Here is a 25,852-nt window from a genome sequence, read left to right as displayed (position 1 = left end):
TACCAGAGGTACAAGGAGGAACTGGTACCATTCCTTCTGAAACTTTTCCAATCAATAGAAAAAGAGGGAATCCTCCCTAACACATTCTATGAGGCCAGCATCATCCTGATACCAAACCCTGGCAGAGACACAACCAAAAAAGAGAATTTCAGACCAATATCCTTGATGAACATTGATGCAAAAATCCTCAATAAAATACTGGCAAACCAAATCCAGCAGCACATCAAAAAGCTTATCCACCATGATCAAGTGGGCTTCATCCCTGGGATGCAAGGCTGGTTCAACATACACAAATCAATAAATGTAATCCAGCATATAAACAGAACCAAAGACAAAAACCACTTGATTATCTCAATAGATGCAGAAAAGGCCTTTGACAAAATTCAACAACCCTTCATGCTAAAAACTCTCAATAAATTAGGTATTGATGGGACATATCTCAAAATAATAAGAGCTATCTATGACAAACCCACAGCCAATATCATACTGAATGGGCAAAAACTGGAAGCATTTCCTTTGAAAACTGGCACAAGTCAGGGATGCCCTCTCTCACCACTCCTATTCAACATAGTGCTGGAAGTTCTGGCCAGGGCAATGAGGTAGGTGAAGGAAATAAATGGTATCCAATTAGGAAAAGAGGAAGTCAAATTGTCCCTGTTTGCAGATGACATGATTGTATATCTAGAAAACCCCACTGTCTCAGCCCAAAATCTCCTTAAGCTGATAAGCAACTTCAGCAAAGTCTCAGGATACAAAATCAATGTACAAAAATCACAAGCATTCTTGTATACCAATCACAGACAAACAGAGAGCCAAATCATGAGTGAACTCCCATTCACAATTGCTTCAAAGAGAATAAAATACCTAGGAATCCAACTTACAAGGGATGTGAAGGACCTCTTCAAGGAGAACTACAAACCACTGCTCAGTGAAATAAAAGAGGATACAAACAAATGGAAGAACATTCCATGCTCATGGATTGGAAGAATCAATATCGTGAAAATGGCCATACTGCCCAAGGTGATTTATAGATTCAATGCCATCCCTGTCAAGCTACCAATGACTTTCTTCACAAAATTGGAAAAAACTACTTTAAAGTTCATATGGAACCAAAAAAGAGCCTGCATCGCCAAGTCAATCCTAAGCCAAAAGAACAAAGCGGGAGGCATCACGCTACCTGACTTCAAACTATACTACAAGGCTACAGTAACCAAAACAGCATGGTACAGGTACCACAACAGAGACATAGATCAATGGAACAGAACAGAGCCCTCAGAAATAGTGCCAGATATCTGTAACTATCTGATCTTTGACAAACCTGACAAAAACAAGCAATGGGAAAAGGATTCACTATTTAATAATGGTGCTGGGAAAACTGGCTAGCCATATGTAGAAAGCTGAAACCGGATCCCTTCCTTACACCTTATACAAAAATTAATTCAAGATGGATTAAAGACTTACATGTTAGACCTAAAACCATAAAAACCCTAGAAGAAAACCTAGGCAATACCATTCAGGACATAGGCATGGGCAAGGACTTCATGTCTAAAACACCAAAAGCAATGGCAACAAAAGTCAAAATTGACAAATGGGATCTCATTAAACTAAAGAGCTTCTGCACAGCAAAAGAAAATACCATCAGAGTGAACAGGCAACCTACAAAATGGGAGAAAATTTTCGCAACCTACTCATCTGACAAAGGGCTAATATCCAGAATCTAAAATGAACTCAAACAAATTTACAAGAAAAAAACAAACAACCCCATCAAAAAGTGGGCAAAGGACATGAACAGACACTTCTGAAAAGAAGACATTTATGCAGCCAAAAAACACATGAAAAAATGCTCATCATCACTGGCCATCAGAGAAATGCAAATCAAAATCACAATGAGATACCATCTCACACCAGTTAGAATGGCCATCATTAAAAAGTCAGGAAACAACAGGTGCTGGAGAGGATGTGGAGAAATAGGAACACTTTTACACTGTTGGTGGGACTGTAAACTAGTTCAACCATTGTGGAAGTCATTGTGGTAATTCCTCAGGGATCTAGAACTAGAAATACCATTTGACCCAGCCATCCCATTACTGGGTATACACCCAAAGGACTATAAATCATGCTGTTATAAAGACACATGCACACGTATGTTTATTGCGGCACTATTCACAATAGCAAAGACTTGGAACCAACCCAAATGTCCAACAATAGACTGGATTAAGAAAATGTGGCACATATACACCATGGAATACTATGCAGCCATAAAAAATGATGAGTTCATGTCCTTTGTAGGGACATGGATGGAACTGGAAACCATCATTCTCGGTAAACTATTGCAAGGACAAAAAACCAAACACCGCATGTTCTCACTCATAGGTGGGAATTTAACAATGAGAACACATGGACACAGGAAGGGGAACATCACACTCTGGGGACTGTTGTGGGGTGGGGGGAGGGGGTAGGGACAGCATTAGGAGATATACCTAATGCTAAATGACGAGTTAATGGGTGCAGCAAACCAACATGGCACGTGAATACATATGTAACAAATCTGCACATTGTGCACATGTACCCTAAAACTTAGAGTATAATAATAATAATACAAAAAAGAATAACTGCCGTAGGAGTAAACTATCTGCATTTTATATAGTGTAGAAAGAGTTAAGCTCTATAAACAAAAAAGTGTCTTGATGATCAAATATTTCACAGGAGTGTTCAGATAATTCGGTAGAGAAGATGTCCATTTTGAAACTCAGAAAATGACACTTGAAAATAGCATTTATTTATTTATTTATTTATTTGTGACGGAGTTTTGCTCTTGTTGCCCAGGCTAGAGTGCAATGGCACAATCTCAGCTTACTGCAACCTCCACCTCTCAGGTTCAAGCGATTCTCCTGCCTCAGCCTCCCAAGTTGCTGGGATTACAGGCACCTGCCATCATGCCCGGCTAATTTTTTGTATTCTTAGTAGAGATGGGGTTTCACCATGTTGGCCAGGCTGGTCTCAAACTCCTGACATCGGGTGATCCACCCACCTCGGCCTCCCAAAGTGCTGGGATTACAGGCGTGAGCCACCGCGCCCGGCGAAACTAGCTTTGAATGTTTCCTTTTCCTGCAGTGTTTGAAGAATGTAGGAATGATAAGTGAAATGGTGAAGGAAGTGGATAAACAATGATGTAATGACTGAGCGTCATCTTTCAACTGAATAAGCCAGTGAGGAAATTGGTAAATTTGTCAATTATATTTAATTTTACAATGTTTAATTCTTTATTATTTTGAAGTGATGTTTTTTATTATTAGGAATGATCAATAGTAATGCATCCTCCAAAACTGTGGAAAGATCATATTGTGCAAACTAGAGCAAAAAATCGCATTCCTCTCGCATGGGCATGAAATCTTTATCAAATGACATCAGGCACTGAAGCAGCTATCTGATACCTTCCTCGCTTCCACCAAATGGAAAGGTTATTTTAGGATTCTCTCTTTGTCTCTTATGCTGCAAACATAGTCACTCTCCTCAGTCTTCCTACTCACAATACCACTCCCTTCACAAATAAAGGACAAATACTTATTCATGGTTCCATGAAAAGGAATAACTACTAAGACCTTGACATTCTTGAAAAAGCATATATTTGTTGTTCTAAGTAATGTTTATGATCAACGTTCTTGTGCAACCAGATATGGTTTCTAACAGGAAGCTTATAAATTTTTCTTATAATTGCTGTCAAAACCGCAGTGAAGTGTACTACAAGTTTTGATAATAAAGAATAAAGTCACAGTTCAAACTCGATTATATTTTGGAAATTCATGTGCCTGTTACTAGAAGCAGTGGCCTTAAATATCTTCCCATCCTGCCAAATTTTTCACTTGCACTTTTTATTATTTATGAAATCAGTCTCTGCACAATGTCATGCAGACCTGTGCTGATAAACTCTAATTAAGATTAAGACAAGCCTTTTGGAAAGGATCCCATCATTAGCAAACATGATAAACACAAAAATACTCCCTACTTGTCAACCAGGAGCAATTCAGTAACCTAACAGTATTATCTGTTGCTAGGTTACAGAGCTGACAAAGCTTCAATTATATTGTTCGACCATACCTATAGAGTTCTGTATAAGCAAAACGTATCCAGAATAAAAGCTTCTAGCTTCATCCATGCTATCTGCAATTCATGGCTTCTTACAATGGTAAAAATCAGGTTAATAATTACATAGCATGCTGAAAAATCTTTTCCATGTGTTATGTCTATACATGTTTCTTTCTAATTTATCTGTGTGATTGATAGACGCTTGCTTCATAAAAAGAAGGAAACGCAAGGAATGTGAAGCTGTAAACCTCTAGCACAACTACGGGGGCTCATCAAGATATGGACCTAAGCGTAGCTTAGGTATATAAAATATGTAGCAAATTGAACCAATTAAATCACATTTAGATTTTGTATTACTCTGCCTCAATATATAGTAGGATAAGGAGCCTCAGGCAATAGATGGGAATATCAGTGTGAAACTTTATTTTAAGCTAAAAACAAACAAGCAAACAAACCACATACATCCTCACTAACAATACAAAAGGAAAGAGATGATTTAAAATAACAAGTTATTCTAATGGCTTTTCTAAAGACATTTAAAAGTTAGTTAATGACTTTTACTGCATAGCATCGTCCCTAAGTCTCATTTCTCTTTTTTAGACTAGAAATTCTAGGGGGAAAATCAATAAACCATCCTCCAAAATACAGATATTTAATAGGGAAAAAACAAAGAAAAAACACATTATGTGAAAAAAAAAAAAAAAAAAAAAAAAAAAAAAAAAAGGATGACAGTTTCTGTGAATCAGGCTCTCAAGATTATTTTACCATAGGTAATTTTTGTGGTTTTCATAAAAATTTGGAGAAAAAGTAATTATGCATAACGGAACCAGCATTTTAAAATAGCTCTTGCATAAAATATTCTATACCATATACTAAATTGCTACAGCATTTTGCTTCCTTAAGATGTAGACTGATATTTCTGCATTGATGTAAAAAGTCTATCTCCTCCACATACCGTGGAAAAAGATGGTCAACTGATGACAAGCACTTAGTTAATGAAGATTACACATTGGCTTGTGAAGTAAATCATGGTCTCTTGTAGGCACATTCAAGTAAAATTAAAGTCATTCTCTGGGGGAATAGGCCATTTAACACACAAACACACACACACACGCATGCACACACACACATGCAGACATACACAGAGTGGTATCATGTTTCTGGAGGTGGAGAAAAGTGGAATACTTGTTTGGTCATTAACTTCTTTCATTTTTACTAAATAATTAGAAAAATCTCACATGATACCTCCCTCTGAAATCTGTTTTTTTCATAACTGAGAAGTGATTGGTCAGAGAAATTCTTTAAAAGCTAAATAACTGTCCCATTCCAACACTGCATGTGGTAATGCCTAGATCTCAGGGTCTAGGCACTAACACAGGACATATATCTATATGTAACCACATTGCTTAATACAAATTTTATAATGAATTCAAATCCAATACTGTTGAAATTCTTGACAGTGGAGTAGTGGAAGGAATAGAACTTATAAATTATGGGTGCCCCTTCTTTGAAAACCGCTTTGGAGGTTTCTTTGTGCCTTGGCAAATACAGTAGGAATATGAGGTATTGTGTGGATCCTCCTGCACAGCACCTGATAAAAGAATAAAGAGCTGTGACATATTCTTAAAACAATAGAGGAATTAAAGGGAAACAATGGGCCAGCTGCTTCATTAATACAATCAAAAGGGAGCCCAGCACAGAGGAGTCCAGATAATTAAGCACTACTCTTTTAGCCTTCCTTTCTATAATAAAATTGCTTATAAATGTATTAACTACTTCATAGTTGTTAGATAGATCTATCCACTTGTTTATTTAGAGTTGATTAATGCCTTTTTTTCGTATGCAGCAACATGCCAACTCATAGTTTACAATAGTTTTTGAATAAAATAGAGTAAAATAATTGATAAAGATCTGCACAATACACAGCAATAAATCAAAGCATTTTGCAAAAGGTCTTTCCTGTTTTTAAATGATCTTTAACGCTTTTCATTTGTACTATATAGGCAATGCAGGGCATTTGGGGGCATTCAACTTTCCCATACTGGCACTCCTGACAGGTTTTTATAGAACATCCTAGCAGTTCTTGGGAGAAGGGAGAAAGTCAGACCTGACCAGCAACTCTGGAGTGTGCCTTTTGTATTTGGACCAAAGGAGAGGACAGATTTTTTTAAAAATTATTCTTTGCCTTTTCCAATCAAGAGGAATGGACAAATGGCAGAAACTATTTGCCAAATACACTATTTATCCTTCATTAACTTGATTATAGAAAATGAAAACGCAAACTTTATATGCTCTTTATGTTAAAACACATTTTACAATTTAAGATATCAAGGCTTTTGTTCTTCAGCTCTTCTGTAAGCAGCCTTTCCTCTGATCTCTAGAACATTTAATTGCTTAAGAACTGGAAAATTGGGACCTAAATACTTGTGCTGAATGTGGGAGTTGGATAAAAACTGCACTCTGGTTTTCTCCCAAATGTTTTTCCATAAGCTTATGTCAACCCAACTTTAAAATTACAAACTTGACTAACCCATGTGGTCAGTTTCTGTTCTGATGATTTCAGGACTTTAATTGAGTAACCAAGACAGAATTAGAAAGAGGAAGCAGGGAGATAAATGGATAGAGATGCTCAGCCATATTTCTAAGACTAAGAGAAGATTCTGCTTTTACATATATGTTATATATAATTTAAAACGTATCAGCTGAAGTCATATTTCCAAAGAACTTTCTGTATTATGTCAATATTTTATAGGATATGGAATATCTATTTCTGGCTATGAAACCTAGCTTCCGACTTCAGTAGTTAGTTCCCTATTCACTTAGTAAGTTTTCCTTGAATACCAGGAAATAAAAGCATATAAATAGTCAGTAGCTACAAACAAAAATAACCAGTTTAAGAGCTATTGTATATGATTATTTATTTGACTATTTTTGTCTTGACTAGGCTCACAAAAGTTACTTGGCTAGAATGGAAAGTAAAAGTAGATAAATAAGAATTGTTTATAGGCTATGAATAATGAAGTGAACTCCTTCAAGTATACATATCTTTGAACACATCAGGTTATAAACCACGTCCTTACACCAATGCAAAAAACTAGTAAATCTTGGCCACGCTATATTGTAAAACTACTAAATTACAGTATCCTCTTTTAGCAAATATTTTGGAAATGAGCTTAAAGTAGAATCTGTGATTTATGTGTCATTTCAAATATTATATCCTTTATTACTTAATGTAAATTCAACAGATAATATATAGGTCTGATCGGAACTTAGAAACAAAAAAACATGAACAGCCTCATTAATCTATATAATTAGCTGTGGCAAACAGGAAGTACTATCATTCCATTTCACAGAAAAGGAAAGCAAAGTCAGACTGGTTAAACCGGTGTGTTCCCTAAACTCCCCTCTTCTCAAAGAGGGCATTCTCTGGCCCAAGCTTGTAACAGATCCCCGCTAGACTTTTGGTTCCTGGGGAAAAACCTTGTATTCTTTCCACAGTAATTTTTTTTTTTTTTTCCTGTAAGAAAATGTCTCCTATTAAGACAATTTCCTTTCTTTTTTAAGAAGCTCATGAAGCCTCTTTCGGGAAAGTAAACAGTCATTGTCATCAGGCCCAGATTTCTACTGAAGCATAAGCTTAGAAAGTTTTGTCCTGTAAATAAAAAGCACTCAGAGCTTTCTGGAAAACCTGAATCAATGTGTTGGAGGCCATGGGGCTCAGGTATCCTGCCTTGGGTTTAGTCAAACAGAAAAGCTGTTTTTATGGGATTTCCACAGTAAAAGGCCTGTGCATGAAGTCTCATCAGCACTCTGGGGTTTGTGCCCTGAGTGCTTTGCGGAAACTTGCGGTGGGGCACTGAGGTAGCCATCTGACTGTCTGGCTCCATGACCAACATGATTTTAAATGACCAGCCAAGAGGTGACATACACCCCAAAGGCGAGCTGTCAAAATTTCGCCTGCAGCTGATAAACTGATTACAAAGCTGCTTAAGACTCTGCTTGTAAACAAAAGCATTTATCAACTAATAATTTGCAATAAACTGATGTAACTCCCAGCTGAGCCCCTAACTGTAATTGTCTTTACCATCTGCCTATTAAAATACCATTCTTCATCAGCAATCAGGAGCAGAAGGGAGGAAATCTCCACCAAAATACACAACTTGTAAGCTTATGAATAATCTGATTGCATTCCACACTTTCATTACGACTTGTGTGTTGGGTATGCTTAATTTTCATTCTTGACTAGCCTGGGAATGCACTGAAATTAGGTGGAGGGGAAAAGAAGAAGGGAGGGAGGGAAATGAAAACACTCTGCCTGCTGCTCTGCAGAGGAATAAATTATACAAGTTCATCATAGGAAGCTGTTTCTAATTTCTTTCTTTCTCCTTCCACTTCTCTGTGCAATATCCATTGCAGTATCCTGATGAAAACCCCCCAAGCACCAAGCTGAAAATGAACCTCTCTATTCCTTTGTCAGCTTGTCCATTTCTATTACTCTTCTTTGTTTTGCTTTTTTTTTTTTTTTTTTTTTTTTTTTAATTCCAAGAGGCTCATTAAACTTCTCTAAGGAGTCAGTTTAAAAGTGTCCACTGCCACAGAGGGAGAGTGAAGGGCTGGGTGGATCCAAGGGGTGGAAGTGCTAAGTAGCTGGCAGGACCCTGTGTTCGCAGGCCTCAGTTTGCCACCACAGATGGGTGGCTTCCATCTTTGAGTCCCTCTCAAGCACTTAGAGGTTTCTCCTCCCAAAAGCTGGATTTGAGCATCAGTAAGTTCAAACAGCCAGAAATTCTTTCCTTAGAAGAAATTCTGCCCCTTCGCTGCTGATCAGATGCTGCTACAGAAGAAAGAAACTAGGAAAAGGGGTTAAATTTCTGTGCTTTGTATTTTTCTGGAAACCATCTCTGAACAACCAGCATCATCTTATGCCTTCATAAAAGTTTACTAAGTTTTAGGTATATTTATCTGAATTTTTTCTTTACAAAATATCCTACTTATTTTTACAAACCACAATATTAAACACACAAATTTCCCTGACATTGACATTTTAAAACTAAAAATACTATACTTCATTTCATGTCCCTTTGCTGCCCAAAGTTCCTTTTGTCAAGTTATTCCTGTTTTCAGGAAACATGTTATCTCTCCAGCAGAGCTCAGTAATTCCACTGATGGAGACCACAGGATACGTTATTACGATGAACAATGACCAAGACCTGTTATTAAGGTTCAAATTCTGGGGATAACAATAGGTGTCAAGCTTTTTAATTATAACATATAATTACAAATTGATGTTTGTGTTTTTTATTTCATTTTTCTAAGAGCTTCCGCATAAGTAATTATTTTTCTTTACAATCTACTGTTAAATACAAGAGAACTAGTAATTGCCTACCGGAGGAACAGTGGAAGCGGCACACAGGCACCATTTTCTTATTGTGCCTGGTCTAGGGAGGAAAGCTAATGGGGAACAACGGGTCTAATTTTCTGCATAGATTATGGAGGACCTGAAATGCAGGCAAAATCACACGTGACTACATTCCTTGAATTTCAGAGACATATTAGGACAAAGATTTGCCGTAGTTTTAAACAACATGAAAATTGTCAGACACTAATTATGTGAAGTCTAATTCTTTCTAGAAACATTTTGTTTCCTTCTCATCCTAGCTTTCCAGGCTTTGAAATTTTTCGGTCATAGAGATTATTTTTAATTAATAAAGAAGATATGGAGTATGAGTGAGTGTGTTTCATTGTGTTGACTTATGTCTTTTACAAAAAGTAACCCAAAATCTATAATATTATTTAACTCATAATCTAAGGTTTAAAGACGACTAAGGTCAAACTTCCATGTTCAATGGCTGCTTCAAAATATTCACATGGAAATGGTGGTGGGGAGTTTTGTTTTTTATTTATTTTTTTTCTCTAAATAGATATTTTCATGTCATGATTTAGATAAAACTAGAAAATTTAATAGTGTAGTTAATTAGTTCTATTTCTAAAACTTTTATGATAGTCTATTCTAAAATATGAAAATTCAATCCATTCCTTAGCTGAAAGGTTTTTATTTTATTTTTAAAAACTATTTTTTTTTACTCTAAATGAATATTTTCATATTATGATTTAGGTAAAACCAGAAAACTTTAATACTGTGCCTATTACTTCTAGATCTAAAACTTTCATAATGGTCTATTCTAAAATATGGAAATTCAACCCTTTCCTTATCTGAAAGGTTACTAGATTTCTATCCTAAGGCAAATTTTGAATTATTATATGACAGTTTAAAATAAAACACTGTCATGTGAAATAAGGGCTATTTATAGTATACGTAGATGCCCTTTCCTTTTCTTCATGAAGCTCCCTTTATATGTTGGTATATATACCTAGGGTCAATTTCAAATGACAGTGGTTTGGTAAGAAAATAGTTTTGAAAAAGTAACAACCAGCAGATGGCGCTCAGTGCATTCCTTGAAGTCAGCCAGAAGAAAAGAGAATGTGGGCTTTATTTATTTAATTCTATTCTACCTTAAATGTTAAGTTGCTACACCACGGTTTATAATCCCCAAAGATTTATGTTAACTGACTAAACAACTTCGTCGTAATTTACAGACTATCCTCCAATGCTCAACTAAATGGCACTGCATTCAACTCACGTGCCCATGTCAAGATAATGAAGCATAAAGATGTAACTTTCCCCTCTGAAACAGGATAAGAACAGAAGCCTGGGTTCCTGAAGTATAACATAAACTCACCAAGTGACGAGGGCTAAATTTTCTGGTTAAAATAAGGCAGTTTCCATTCCTTTACTTTTTACCACCTTGCTTTATTAAATGAAGGATGCAAAAATCTTATTTTTGAATGGATTCATAAACTGCATCACAGATATTTTAAAGTCATCTTATAATAAAACTGTTTGAACAGATATTTGCACTAAGACACATATACTGCTTCTAAATTTTAAGGGGAATTATGTGTGCTGAGGAGGAAAACAACAACAGGTTTGAATGGTTGAGACTATCATACATAGAAAACTGATGTAACCCTTTGCAAAGTCCATCTGAAGTTACATTCTTCTGTTTTCCTTCCTCTTTACCCCTGCCTGCTTTCTCCTCCTTCAAGCAGGGAAAGTCTTTGCTCTGAATTTTACAACTTCATTATTCTTCAGTCATCACTGGGTGTGTCTATAACTAGCAGTATTTCATTTCCTCTAATGGCAAAGAGTGTAAGAAATTTTACCTGAGCATCCGTATAAATCCCTGTATGCTCACCTTCTCCCATCTGTTACTGTGATTTTGTCATGGACTGAGTGCTTTTCCCCACTTGAATTTAACTCTGCCTTTCATATTTACAAAGGTAGTCATCATCACACTACATTCTCAACCCTCAACCCTTGCCATTCTTAAGTGGAAGTTCTGGACCACAGTCCCAATTATATGGCTGCTTAACAGTGGTCTTAACCTTTAAGGTTTCAGTTGTTGAATTTCTAGGCAAAGTCCCATGAAAGCAAATGGAAAGTGGTCTTGAAAACCTCCATGGGATCGTGTGTAATAAACATCATGTTGTATTCCACCATCACTTGTGAGGACCACTTAAAGCATGTATTTGTAGAAGATGCACAATATAGTTACTCCATAATCTTATTACCATCTAAGAACATTAGCATCTCTCACAAATTATATTAGCATTAGTAAAACAAAGGAAGTTAAAAACAAGTGCTCAGTCAACATAATAGCACATCATCTAATTTCAAAGGAAGAAATGGGGCTCCAAGTCATTGTAACTCCACAAACAGAAAAAGGGAGTCCTCGCTCTGCCCTGTGCTTTGAAAATCTGTCTTTCAAGGTCGGCCCTTCACAGTACAGTTAGGAAGGGCAGTGTGGAAGGCAGGGTGGCTTTCTGCCAAGGCTGTTGCAGATGAGTGGGTGATCTTAGGGGAATGAACAGCAAAATCTCAAATTTTTGCTTGTGTGACAATAACACCAGAGCCAGCTAATTTTTCTAAGACTTGTATGGCCTTCTGTTGCACATCATTGTGCAGTTTGGAATGATAAATTTTACTATGCATTAATTTGCACAAAAGGGTCAGTGCTACACTTAAGAGCACACCATTGTTTCCAATAGGATTAACAAAGATACACTGTCTTCATCCTGAAATAGATACGAACAGCTATAGAAAAAATGTGCTGTTATCAGTACCTTTAAGAATAAAGAGAGAATTCTTTTCACTGTTTCACAGATTCCTGTTATTTGGATGGTGTTGTGACAGGATTTTGTAAAATAGGCTCATGTTTTATATCCCATATCATTAGTTGCCTCTAGGTATGAGTGTTAAGTAAAGGAAAAAGAAGAAGACAGTGGGGATCCTCTTCAGAGGAAGTTCTCTTCAAATACAGCATAACAAGTTGGGCAAAAAAAAATCAGGGTACAGGAAGGAGTGACAGAGAATAATTTTACATTCAGTCATAAAGATTATCAAAAAGTTCACTGGAAACACTGACTTGGACAATATTATGACTGTTAACTTCAACATATTTCTCTTCCTTTATCAACACTCAGGGCCCAGGTCAAAAATATACTTCACACCTGAGCATCTGCATCCTAGGAAGGCCAGGAGTGAGCACAGCAAGAAGCAGGAAAGTCATCTAGATATAGCTCCCTACAGGAAAGATAAGGAGATTGGCATTACTTTATGCCTTTCTTAGTGGGTGATATTCTTTTCAGTTCTCCACAGCTACCTAAGTCTATGTCTAAGCTGCACCTTCCTCTCTGTGAGTTGTTTGTTTTGCTATATTTGCTCCCTTGATTGCTTGATGTTTGTTTTGGCAAACAGATGCCTAGAATGCTTTACTCTTGCATTTTGGTCTTGAATTTCTAAATGAAGCTTTGTGGTTTAATAGCTTAGAGTAGCCAAGGTATTATTCAGCAGAACAGAAGAGTTTACTTACTATCTAAATAACAAAATAATGTGTCCTCTAAGGTTGAGTTATAAATGGGAAGACCTGAAATTATAAATTATTGTGCAATATTGTTTAAACACTTACTGTGAGGTCTTATTTTATTCACGATAATGTGGGGGTTGGGGGCGGAATCCTTGGTCATGAGCTGCCACATTAACAAAATTTAGAAACAGAAGAGAAATAAATTTTTGAGCATAAACTCACATGACTTTGTTTTCAGTTAACTTCCGTGAGATAAAACCTTCTTATTCTTTTATAAAAGCATTTGTAAGTTCAAAGACCCGCACTCTAGGTGTTACAATACTGCACCATTGCCGTAGCTCATCTCTCTGGCTGTCTTCCAGAGCGTTGTGTTACATAGTCAAACTCACATCATAGGAGAACTAGTACAGGGTACTTTGTGAGGGGAACACTGGTACTGGCACCTAGGATATGCTAAGGGAAACATGTTGGAATTCTGCAAATCTCTGCTGCAATTTTTTCCCAATATTCTCATGATTCACTCTTTTAGCTCTAAGCTCACTAGATCAAGGAGAGTAAAAAGATCAGTCTGCTATCTATTCTACCTATAGCCTGAGAAAATTATAATTAAATAAAAAGGGAAACAAAAAGTGAAGGTGGAATTATGAAAGGAAAAGAAAGAATTTTTTTAACACACATAAGAAAAGTACAACAGATGATCTTTCTTTAAATCACATTAAAACGGAGGTGAAACAAAGCAACGTCTTGCTAAGGTTATGGTATTTTTTTCCCTTCGTACATAAAGGGTCCACCAGAATGATCTAGTTGACGTCTTTGGTATAGCCAAGAAATTAGGGAGTGGAAGATTGCTGAAGAAGAAACTGAAAAAGTCAAGACAGGATATAATTAAGGCTTGAAAAGGATTTCAACAGAGGTAGGGTCAGGCTAAGGACAAATTGTGGTTATGTTTTATAAGCAGTGATAAGAGGGAAGACAGACAAAGGAGATACAGCATAAAAAACACAAGTTCATGATCAAGGCTCATTATATGATTGTGGTCTTGGAGAACCAACTAAGCTCTGACATAAAGAAAATGATAGTAAAGTGAGAAACCTAAGCCCCCCTCACAAGCCCTCTCCCATCTTTCCAAAATAAAAAGTCAGAGAAGAGTGGGAAGTCTAGGAGAGGTGAAAAAGACACGATTCTTATGCTAGAGATGAACATTTATCAGAATCTTTGAAATATCCCATAGTAGGAAGTTGTCCATGGCCCAGAAATGTCCCATTAAAGCCTCCAAGGGACCTGCAAGGATCAGAGAGTCAATCAAAGGAAAACAGTGGATAAAATACAATCATTATAGATCCTGATTTTTATCTTGAGTAGCTTGAGTAGCTAAGTCTAGCTCAGCAGAAATGCAAGAGGTCTACTTTTATTTTAATATAAATGTAAGATAATGGGTGTTTCATAAATGACCATGTTTCCTTTGTAGGTGAATATGTGTTTTGGAGGATAGAAAGTAAACAAAAGTATGAAAATCCACCCAAAACATGAACCTCCTGATAGACGGCAAACTATCCTTGCAGAAAGAAACCTGAGCTAAAACGTTTTCTTCAACCTTCCAAATAAAAGATTTTGAAATAAGACAGGACTTGCAAATCTCTAGGTACATTTTTATCTTACTCCATTCAATGTTTCTCATGAGATTGTAAGTATTTATTCCTGATAGAAACCATGGGGGGCTTCTGGATCTGTTAGAGATGAAGAAAATCAAGCTCCAAGGAGTTAGGTGATGTTCCAAAGGTCATATAGTATGTGTGTATGTATGTGTGCGTGCATGTGTGTGTGTGTGTGTGTGTGTCTGTATTTGTTTTCACATGAGAGTAACTTTTCATTGCTCTGTAGTTCATGACTTCAACTGTGGTTACTAACTTTTTTCCAAACAATTTTACAAGGTAGGTATTTTTATTATATCCATTGTAATAAAGAGTTCAAGGGATCAATCATTCAAATTTATAGAGATTCTAAATTGTGTGAATGGAACCCAAGTCTGCCCACTCCCAAGTTCTCAATTATGCAACTTCTCAATTAGCTGAATATAACAGAATCAAGTCAGCAGTCGAACAAGCCCAGAAGACTCTTATAACTGTAAACTTCGATAAAGGATCTTTACCCATTTGGGAGAGAGCTTTAATGATGAAGTGTAATTCACATGAGCAGTGTGGCTGTAATATCCCTCTTTCAGAGGGTAAAACTTGTAGGTTACTGAGATAATAGAGGGAACAAGGTAGTTCTAGTGAATTAATAAAGAGATGATTCTGTGCTTCTAGAGATATTTATACATTTCTCAGCTTAAAACAGTGGAAAATCTATTTTGCTTTTAATAGATGCTTCTACTTTCCCAGGACTTAGTTTTATTAATGTTGTTATATCTAGGAGGTCATTTTATTTTTTGGATAATACAAGTGAATTTAACTGCAGCTTCTACAAATGGTAATGAAGGATAAATGTATAAATCAATAAATACAGTACAAATTAATGTCACCCAAAAGTAAAGAGAGATGGACAGAGAGAGAGAGAGAGAGAGAGGAATATGTGTTTGTTCCTTCATTAAGGTAAATTTTCTCTTAGCATGTGAACATATACAATTGCACATTTTATTGGAGATGCCTGCTATAAGATGAATCAAAATTATTTTCATCCTTTCATTGGAGGACATGCTAAAGCAATAAATAACAGCCTCCCCCACTCCCTGCCCCAGTTCTGTGTACATTTTTGAAGGAAAAAATAGTTTTTTTTCAAACATTTAAATTTTGGAAAGAAATGGAAACCCTTGAATGATTTCGGAAATTAAATCATTTAGTAAAATAGCAACAGAAGCTTAGCTGTTCCAAGTTTAAGATATCAAAAAGCATTTGAACTGCTAGCCTCTCTTAGTCTCCCATCTGGCGGCCAAAAATTTTTTTATATTCCCTGATTGTCTATTTTTCCCCAGTGAAAGTTATTACATTCCTTTACCCATTTTCTAATCAAAATCATTTCTAACTTATTTCAGTCTGTCACAATAATATTTTCATACGAGGAGTGTTGTAACCTAATTCCTTCATTTGAATAATACATTCGTTTTTAATTACTGCAACTTGATCTCAGATTATTCAAATAACTGTTTCATTTTTTATGCTTACCCTGACCCCAGTGTATTTATAGGCTTTTATCCTTACCTGATACCAATGTAATGTAATTATAGATTGTATTTTAATCATCTACTATATTCTAGCGAGTTTGTTTAAATTGCTCCAATCCTGAGCCTTTTATTTCTGTGCCTTTTAAAATTCTACAATGGCATTCTCTTTGCATAAAAGCAGTATTTTTGTAGTTTACAACAATGAAATGAATATTTTGCATGCATTGCTGGCTACAGTTCTCATTTAATAATTTTTAAAGTCACTATACAGGATGGTATGTAAAATCAAACCATGCTTTGTAAAACACATCATTTGAAATCTTTACACCTGTTTGTCTTCCAGACTGCACCCCTAACCCCTCCATCTCCACTGTTTTAAAACCACAATATGCATTGTGATCATGATGATTGTATCTTTGACTGGCATTCAAATTCCTGTAAATAGTTACTCTGCTGTAGCAATAGAGGCCAAGTCTCACTGATTGTAGAATAAGCTTATCTGATATAAATTATTTTCACCATCAATCATTTCATAATTTGTTTGACTATTTCTTAAACTATAACCCCCATCAGGAAAATCCAATATCACTGACCTCCTTTAGTATGGTATCTAAGCATTCAGCAGGATAGCTGATTTTAGTAACAAATTTAACAAAGAGCCAGGAATTTGGTCTGAGAAGATGGTTGGCAATATCGCCAACCTATAAAGGTCTAGCAATCATCTTCTGATCAGATTTACAGGTCTGAGAAATGAATTTCCCTGAATGAGTCTAATTATCTTCTCAAAATCCTAGAATCATATTAAATTCCTCATTGTCTTCACTCTTCATAGCCAATCAATCACTAAAGTCCTACCAATTCTACATCCAAAACATCTTTCAAATCTCCTTTCCTTCACCTCTAGCGACCTTAAGTTCGGACCCCATCAACTCCACCTCTCAATGCCTAATCCCCTTACTTCCTGCCTTGTACTTTTCCAACCAGAGCTGCGCACTTACGCAAGAATGTGTGGCTTAAACACAAGTCTGATCCTGTTCTCCACTCAAGTAAGATCTTTGAGTGGCTCTCCGTTGCCTATAGGATGGAACTCAAGCTACTTATGATGACATCCTAGAAGTAAATTGTCATCCTAGCTATCACTTTTGATTACGAGGAATCAAGCTGATCTAAACAGATAACATGTAATTATAGGTACAAGCAAACACTTTGAGAGGGAACATAGATGAGTGAGAGGTTGGAAAGCTTCGATTTCTGACATTCATAGTTAACGAAAAACAGGACTTTTCATAAATCATTGCTGGTTATGACTATAGACCAAATCTTCTAAGTTTCCATCTACAGCTTAGACTTCCTCTTTCTCCCTCCATGCTCTGCACTTTAATCCCTTCTTTTACTCAAAATAGATAAAACTATGAAGATAAAGGCCATAAAGATAAATACAACACTCAAACCACATAAGAGAGTATAGTTTTAAATCACTGACTGCTTTCACATTTGGTTTAACCAGTGAGATTTTAGCTAAATTTTTACTTATTGTTGAGTAAACTACATGGGGCCCCTTGAAAAACAATTTCCAGGATTGCCAGTGACAAATTATTATAGTGCAAATTAGACGACAAAAATATTTGCCAAAAATATCAGAAACAAGAGGTCACTTGGCATACCATTTTCTTTTCCTATTGTAAAATCTATCTGCTGGATAAAGAGCATATTAATTTATTGAACCGATTGCTAGAAGTAAGTCAGAGAACCTTGAAAATATGTTACTATTACAAAATGCCTTAAAATGCTAAACAAAATAATGGCATGAAATTGGGATTTGGGGACGAGCTGCCTGATAACTCTCAAAAACGAATTATGCTGCATTTTCCAACCTCCATAGAGAAGGGCATGCTTCTCTTCGGATTTCTTCTACCATTTGGTGCAACATTCACTTTGGCTATATTCACACAAGCTTCATTAGAGAAGTAAAGTGCAATTGTCTCCAGAGATCAAAGGACAATCTATTAAATAAAGCGACTGGAACTCTAGAATGAAATAGTATGAAATAATATGAATTTTACGGTGAATCAAAATGTAAATTGTACTGGCACACTGTGGCTAAATGCAGAACTGAAGATTAGCTTTATTAAGGGGAAATTGAGAATGGCTTGAATGATATGAAAAAATATGAAAAGATATATGGATTCCAAACAACCCATTTTACCTACTAGATTAAAACTAGCATTTGTGCTATTTTAGAAAATTTAAAAGCACTGGTAGTTAACTATGATTTCACTAAGAAACACAGAACCCCCAAATAATAAGTACTGTGATTTTTACAGCAAAATTCATATTAAATGATTCAGGACCTCTAAAGGATAGTTTATGTTAAAATAAAAACAAAATAAAGCCTGTTATCAACTATGTTCAGTGGGGAAATAAAGTGACATATTGTACACTGACCACGTGGTCCTGAAATCTGTAAGAATTTTGCTCTTAAATGAAACAGAGGATTTAGTACTAACTGTTTTAAATCAAAGGTCATTATGAATTCTGAAAGCTAGAGCCCATGTTTGCCTGAAGGAAAGGAAGAGACGTGGAGACAGGTAAATCAAACTTCTCTGCGCACTAGGGGTTCTGAATTGGACTTCTTTTCAAATGCTTATTGAATACTTGGTGTTTTTTCTTCTAAATGAAAATGACAGATTCTAAAACACCTTACTGTGTATTTCAGTACATTACATCACTTAAGTCATTTACAAAATTGTATAAAATTACCCTGAAATAGCATCAGGTATAGCAACGAACCATGAAACTAAAAGAAAAAAAAATCATGAAAAAACACATTTCACTTTGCCAGGGAAATACAATCGAGTCAAAGTCTAAGAATGAAACAGTTACTCCTTTCACGTTCTTGAATACAATCAAACTTATTACAACATTCTTTGAATCCATGGAAGATTTTTTTTTTCTAAAAAGAAAACACTGACTAAATAAAACTATTGATTCAGTGAATTATTGAAAAACAGAAGTAAAAAAGTCATAATAAGGACAATAGAAAATATCTATTAACATTCTACTGAAAATAGAAGAATATTATTTATAAAAATCCTGAAGGTATTCAGCAAACATTGTTTCTGCAAATTAATTTTTGGAATAATTTGAGTATTTCCAAATGAATGTGTGTGTGTGTGTGTGCGTGTGCACACGTGTGTGTGTCAGAGAGAAAGAAAGAGAGAGTTTTAAACGTTGATCTAGCTTTACCACCAAAATCCTACAATGTTAAAGTTTGGTTCATGTATCACAAGGCAATTAATTACACTTCTATCTATTCCCTGGGTTTCATGATTATAGTTCTAAAGGATCAAAGAGAGTCCTGGATACTTACCAATTAATCTTTAGATGACTGGAAAAACACAACAGGCTGAAAATGTGGTCAATAAAATAAATATCCTACTCAAGTTGTAGTATGCTCCCATTTCCAGATCCTGAAAGTAATTAGTTTACTATTCAGTTTCTGGGAAGAGCAGATTTTCTGCATTAATAAAAGCTTCTCTGCTATGCTAATTGGCTGCTGGGTAGGTAGGCTCTACATGTTCTTAGGAACATGATGTTTATGATCCTCTCTTTTTTTAGATATGAAAAACAGCTTCCAAACCCTTAGTAAATCACCAAGCCCACTTATTGATCTTACTCCATTTGCCAGGCTACTAAAGATAATCATCCCCATATAATGCAAAGAAGTGGACTTTTAAAAATCAGACAGATCTGAGTAAGGAACTCAACTATAAATATTTAGCATCTATGTGACCTTGGACAATCTACTTAATCCTTCTGAGACACAGCTTCCTCATCTGGAAAATGGGGATTATCCTGTCTATTGGAAGATGATTGTTGTGTAAGATCAGTTTACATGAAGGACATAGCACAAGGTTGAACACGGAATAGTCACTTCAAAAATGTTAGTTCTACTCTCTTCTCATAATTATTTACTTGGAATGGCAAGAACTCTTTCCTGGAAGCTTTAACTAGGGCAGATTGTAAAAAATCACCTGCTTGAGGTATTGTCCCAGAAGGTATTGGCCCTAGAAAACACATTTCGTTTGCTACTCTGTTCTTGGCCCTGGTCTCCTTTTGGGGAGTGATTTATATCATTGATTTCAGACTGTTATTCTGGAAGGAGATTGGCCCTGTATAGCTTTCAGACCTCTATTGTCTGCTGCAATTTTGGAATAAATATGCACTTGCTAATATTCTGTATACTAGAAATCTAGAAAATAGTTATGGGCTTCAAAACACCAAAACTCTTGAGACTTACATAATTTTGAAATTTCACAGAGTCCCAAATTATTAAGATTGTGTTTTGTTTTGTTTGTCAGATCACAGATTGAGTTTTAAAAGCTGAATAGATCAGGGGAAACTAAAAAATAAAAAAAATAAAAATAAAGTCATCATGCTTGATGTTATTTTTATTTTTCTTTACATTTTCTATAAATATGTCTATTTCTTACATATAATTCTCATCTATTTAGATAAATTTGATGAGGAATTTAAAAAAATCTCTTTCAATACATAAGTTAACATGACAAATACTAGTTTTACCAATAAAGATCTACTCAACTTTAACAAGGTAGCTAGACGGGAAACATTATCATAAGGTTAAAGATTATATCATGTGTTATCAGTACTGTGCCACTGAGTCTGGATTTGTTTATATCCAAAATCTGGCTAAGTGTTTAATTATAAAATTGTAAAGCAATTGTGAAATGATGTGTGTGTTTGTGTGTGTGTGTGTGTGTATGTGTGTGTGGTATAGCATTGTTTGGGGCATTAATTTTAAAAATAAAAACTATAAATGTGCAAAAATATTTATATGAACGACACTCCTGAATAGAAACTCCATTTCTAATAGTCAAACTTGATGCACATACTGGTCTCTTGGCATGCCCAGCTCAGAGCCATCTGTTACATTGGCATTGTGCCCACTCACAAGGAGTTATGCCAGTTTAACATGATATAGGTGACACCAAAACGAAGGTTTGAGAGGATAGATAGCGGAGTGAGCTATGAACCCTCCTGTAATCAGGACCCTTAGTGGCTGTCTTTATTGGAGTGGAGGATTTGTGTTAACTCTATGGACTCTGTGTTACCAAAAACTTCATTCCCCACCAAAAAATTCAGTGTGCTGTCACTCAGAATATTAAAAATGTTTCCAAAGTGAGGAAAATCAAATACTGTAGTCTAAAACCTTGCACCATCTTGGAACTAATACTATCAGTACATATATTCTTGAGTAGGTCAAGAGCATCATAAGCATTGATCATTGATTTTCAAAGGGACTATGAATTAACATATATAATACATATGTTTTATGGGAAGGAGCAGTACAAAAAGAATCCGAAATTTAAATTATTTGTCAAAAAGTTTCTTAAATGCTTTTCCTATAGCTATGAATTATGAATTAAAATATGCTATGAATTATGAATTAACATATGCTATGAATTAACATATATAATACATATGTTTTATGGGAAGGAGCAGTACAAAAAGTATCCGCAACTTAAATTATTGGTCAAAAAGTTTCTTAAATTCTTTTCCTATAGCATATCCATCAATTTCATTGTATTTATGTGCTTCAGTCCTTATGCTAATATATTGAGTTTCTACTCTATTGCTGGGGAATAATAAAATTTTTATTTTTGAGACAATTGTTTTATCAAACTCCCATAACTTTTTACAAAATGTTATACTGTTAAAATCTGTAAAGCAGCCTTCTTTCCATTGTCCTGCAGTTTTCTGAGTTAAACGTATTTTTTTCAGGAGGGAAGCAATACACAAGTCTGTAAGGGAACTCAAAGAAATATCTTGAGACAAGCCCGTGTGTCAAATCATCTTGTGTCTAAAGAGACATTAGAAGGACAAAAGTAGAAATACCCATCCTGATATTCTTGGGGCATCATGAAATTATCCTTAGTTCCTTCACAGCTAAATACATAGTCTATGTACTTAAAAAAAGAGAAATAATTTAAGAAGACAAAGAAAGCTTTCAGAAAATAGTCTAAAATTGATTTTATCTATTCTTTACTTTGTAATTCATGGGTTAGCATTGCCTGGTCAGATTAGGTAGCACAAAACATAAGGTGGCAAATAAGAGATAATTTTCATCATTAATTCATTTAGTTACTCAACCTGTATTCATAGAACACACACTGGTCAAGGAAATGTGGAACACAGAGGGTGAAAGAATACACAGAGCATTCCCTCAAAGTGCTTACTCTGCGCTCTTAAAAGAAAGGTGTACATTTCTTCTCTACTGTCCTGCGACACTGGTCCCTTAGTAGGCCTTACATTCCATTGGATCTGTGTACTGAGATGCCAGTGGATATCTGCAGATGAAATATTCATGATGCCCACAGAAATATATGCCCAGAGACTGAGATAACATGACTCAGCTAAGTACATTTTTAAGTTTGTCAAGATGATATACCTTTGTTGCGTGTTCTATTATAATTTGGTCCTTTTTAGGCTATGTGATTTTGCATAATTGCTTATTCTTTCTGAAACTCCATTGATTTATCTGTAAGATGACATAATATCTCCTACTTCCTATGGTCATTCCAAGGATTGCATATAAATATACAATAAATATACAATCTGTGCATATAAAATGTCTAGCACAGAAAAGGGGCTCAACAATATTAGTTCAATCATTCATCAAGGTAGTGTGATTCAGACATAAATAATATACCCCATTACTTATTTTTGTTTTAGTTGAAGTCTATCACCTATTTGAAAATGTCATCTGAAGTAGGCTACAACCTTTCAAAACTGGATTTATTCCTTTTTCAAATATATCTTCTTATAATTCTATCCCTAAAGATGTCCCAGTTGCTTGCTTAAGAAAAAAGGACAAAAGTCAAAACTATACCATGATATAAATCTATACATCCTTGCCTTGGTCTGAACACTATAATCTCCCTCATGTCGTTTCCTGCATAATTTTTTTGAACCCAAAGTCTTTAGACAGGAAGTACATTTAAGTTTATGTTTGCTTTGATTTTACACATAAATCACTGTTAATTAAATATTACAAAACTTACAAAAGTTAGGCTTTGGATATGTCCATAATGACTGAAAATGTTTTAAGTGCAGAGTTGGTTAAGGGAAGTCGTAGTGCTAGTGAAACACCATGCAGTTTTGCATTCTTTTAAATTTCTTTTAAATATGTATATTGCGTGTGACCTACCTGGCCAAGGTAAAAGATACAACCCCCCAACTAACTCATCGGCCACTTTCCCCTACATGTGATTTTTCCTCTTTCATTGTGCTCCAGGCACATTGGTAAAGCACTTTTTGGTCCAGGGCCTTAACCCTGCTGTTCCCTCTGTCTGGCCAATACTCTCCCCGTACTCCAAGTCATTCACATCCATCAGGAAGTCTTCCCTGAGTAATTACCATAGGCCAAATTCCATTGTTCAACGCTCTTACTCTCTTTGGATAAGCCCCTGAACTCTCTCAAGATAATATCCACTCATTGGCTGAACTTTGAATTAACCTAATCTACTGTCTTACCTTCTAGAGCTGTGGAAAAGTAAGTTCTGTCTGTTTTGTTCACTAGCATAGCCTTTAAATATCAGAATGGTCAACACATGTAGGCAAACAATAAATATTTGTTAAATGTAGGGATATCATTATCCCTGGCAATGGTCAGGAACATTAAGGAGGCCTCCTCTTTGCATGCACCAATAAGCAAGATATAAAGGTAGAGAGGGTCATGGTGAATGAAAAGAATTCATGGCTGAATTCATTCATGCATAATTGCATCCATCATTTCACCATGCCTACTAGATTACAGTTCAAGATAATAACAAACTCAAATTCCTTAACCCTAGCAAGTTACTATCCATTTGAATAATGAATACACACGTGCATACACACACACACACACACACACACACGATTATCAAGAAACAGTCCATGCATCAACCGGAATCACATGACATCACTTGCTGTAAGAGTTTTAGGGGAGTAGAAAAATCATTATGCCAACAATAATTGAGATCCTTAGAAAAAGAGATGGGATTTGAGCTGGCTCAGGAAGAATGTCTGTGAAGCGGATATTGTGGAAAGGCGTCTTGCCCTAATAAAGGAACCCAGGTCTCCTAGTATTCTGTTTACCTTTGGCCATAATGGCAAAGTCAAGAAAACATGAATCTTTTCCAGCATATGGCATGCAATATTGTGAATGTAGAAAATCCATTTAATTTCCCTGGGCCCCATTTTGTTCATCTTTAAAATTAAAAGGCTAGTACACTGGTTTCTTTCAACTGATTCAAAGACTGAACTTGGCAAATGAGATAAAGTAATGTCATGCCAACAGATACTGCCACGATTAGACAAGTCCAGGTGAGGTTTTAGAGCTTGCAAATAAAATGGTATTCTACGAGCCTAAGCTTACTCATTGTTATATGTGAAATGGAGTTACATAAAGGTAAGGATTCAGTAAATACTTTATAACTCCACCTACCTAAACTCCAACTAGCACCTATCAAATGGCATATTAAAAATGTCTTTGGAAGGGAGTGTCATGATCTAAATAGATGCTTGTTAACACAGGCCAGGAAGCACTTTACTGTCCGGCAGGAGTTTCCTATAATGACTCTGGGTCCTGCTGCGGATGTCTTCCTAAACGAATAATCCATTCACATCATAACATGCCAACTACCTGAGGCATGATTTCTGTATGAGCCTTCAGAGTTAGCAGGGCCCTAGCTTTCTATAACACTCTTATATTTGGTGGATTGGAATAACTCAGTAATGCACATGGAAGCTGGACTCCTTATTAAAGATCTATTTAAGGTTTTTGATAAATTGATTACTAAAATTTCACAATACGGCTCCTAAAAATGAAGCAATAAGTTTTCTGTTAAAAAAATCAAATGACTGAAATAAAAAGTCCAAAAGCATACAGTCCATTGAAGTATCCAGAACATTACTGCTATATTACTTCTAGTAATTATAAATATTGATTGTAGAGCCTTGGGTTCATGTATAGAAGGTTTTTCTATTTAAATTTGGATTAACTTGAGATATGGCACAACTATAAATGATAGGTATAACTTAGCCAAGCTATTATATAAAAATACCTACTATTGTGTGTGGAATAAAGAGAGAGAGAGATGTTCAACTGTCAAGTATTCTCTTGGATAGGCAAGATTCTCCAAATTTTCAGAACTGCAGTGACATCATGATCTTGTCCTCCTTCATTGATCCCATAATTAGTGAATGCTCCAGCCAGAGCCAGTGAATGACAGTGGTGATTATTTCCGCTGAAGCATATACCTTGGGTCTTCTTTGGTGTTCACAAAGCAGATACTTAATAAAGTTTGTTGAAAACAAGAATCGTCTCCTATTTATATTATTAAGATGCAATTGTGATTGTCACAGGTTGTCATTGTTACAGGTTGTGGGTCCTGCTCGCTATTACTCTGCCTGTATAAATGTAAGGAAATTCCTTTACTCTCCAATATGCCTTCCATGAGGTTATTCCTGATTGTAGGCATTCATCTTTGGAGTTTCATGTGGATATGGTTATAAAAGCTTTGGAAGACATTCTAGGATTCAGTTGCTTGGTGACTATTTGAACAATGAGAAAGTGGGTACTGAGAGAGGTCCCAGGCTAATTAACAGTTCTATG

The 25,852-nt window shown here is 35.7% G+C and overlaps 1 protein-coding gene and 1 long non-coding RNA gene across 7 annotated transcripts in view; one reads left to right on the top strand and one right to left on the bottom strand.

Annotated features, from left to right (window-relative positions):
• LOC134737138 (uncharacterized) overlaps positions 1-5,571 on the top strand; it is a 291,305-nt gene extending 285,734 nt beyond the window's left edge. The window contains exon 5 of the long non-coding RNA XR_010121747.1: positions 3,115-5,571. This is a non-coding gene — a long non-coding RNA (uncharacterized lncRNA). The remainder of the gene's footprint in view (positions 1-3,114) is intronic.
• The window catches only part of ZFPM2 (zinc finger protein, FOG family member 2), a 484,683-nt gene that overhangs the window by 21,107 nt on the left and 437,724 nt on the right, over positions 1-25,852 (bottom strand). The gene's annotated exons all lie outside the window — the stretch shown is intronic.

The sequence above is a fragment of the Symphalangus syndactylus genome, chromosome 7, assembly GCF_028878055.3.
Source record: "Symphalangus syndactylus isolate Jambi chromosome 7, NHGRI_mSymSyn1-v2.1_pri, whole genome shotgun sequence".
NCBI classification, from domain to species: Eukaryota; Metazoa; Chordata; class Mammalia; order Primates; family Hylobatidae; genus Symphalangus; species Symphalangus syndactylus.
The sequence above is the reverse complement of the archived record's forward strand: the minus strand, read 5'-3'. Positions and strand labels throughout refer to the sequence as shown.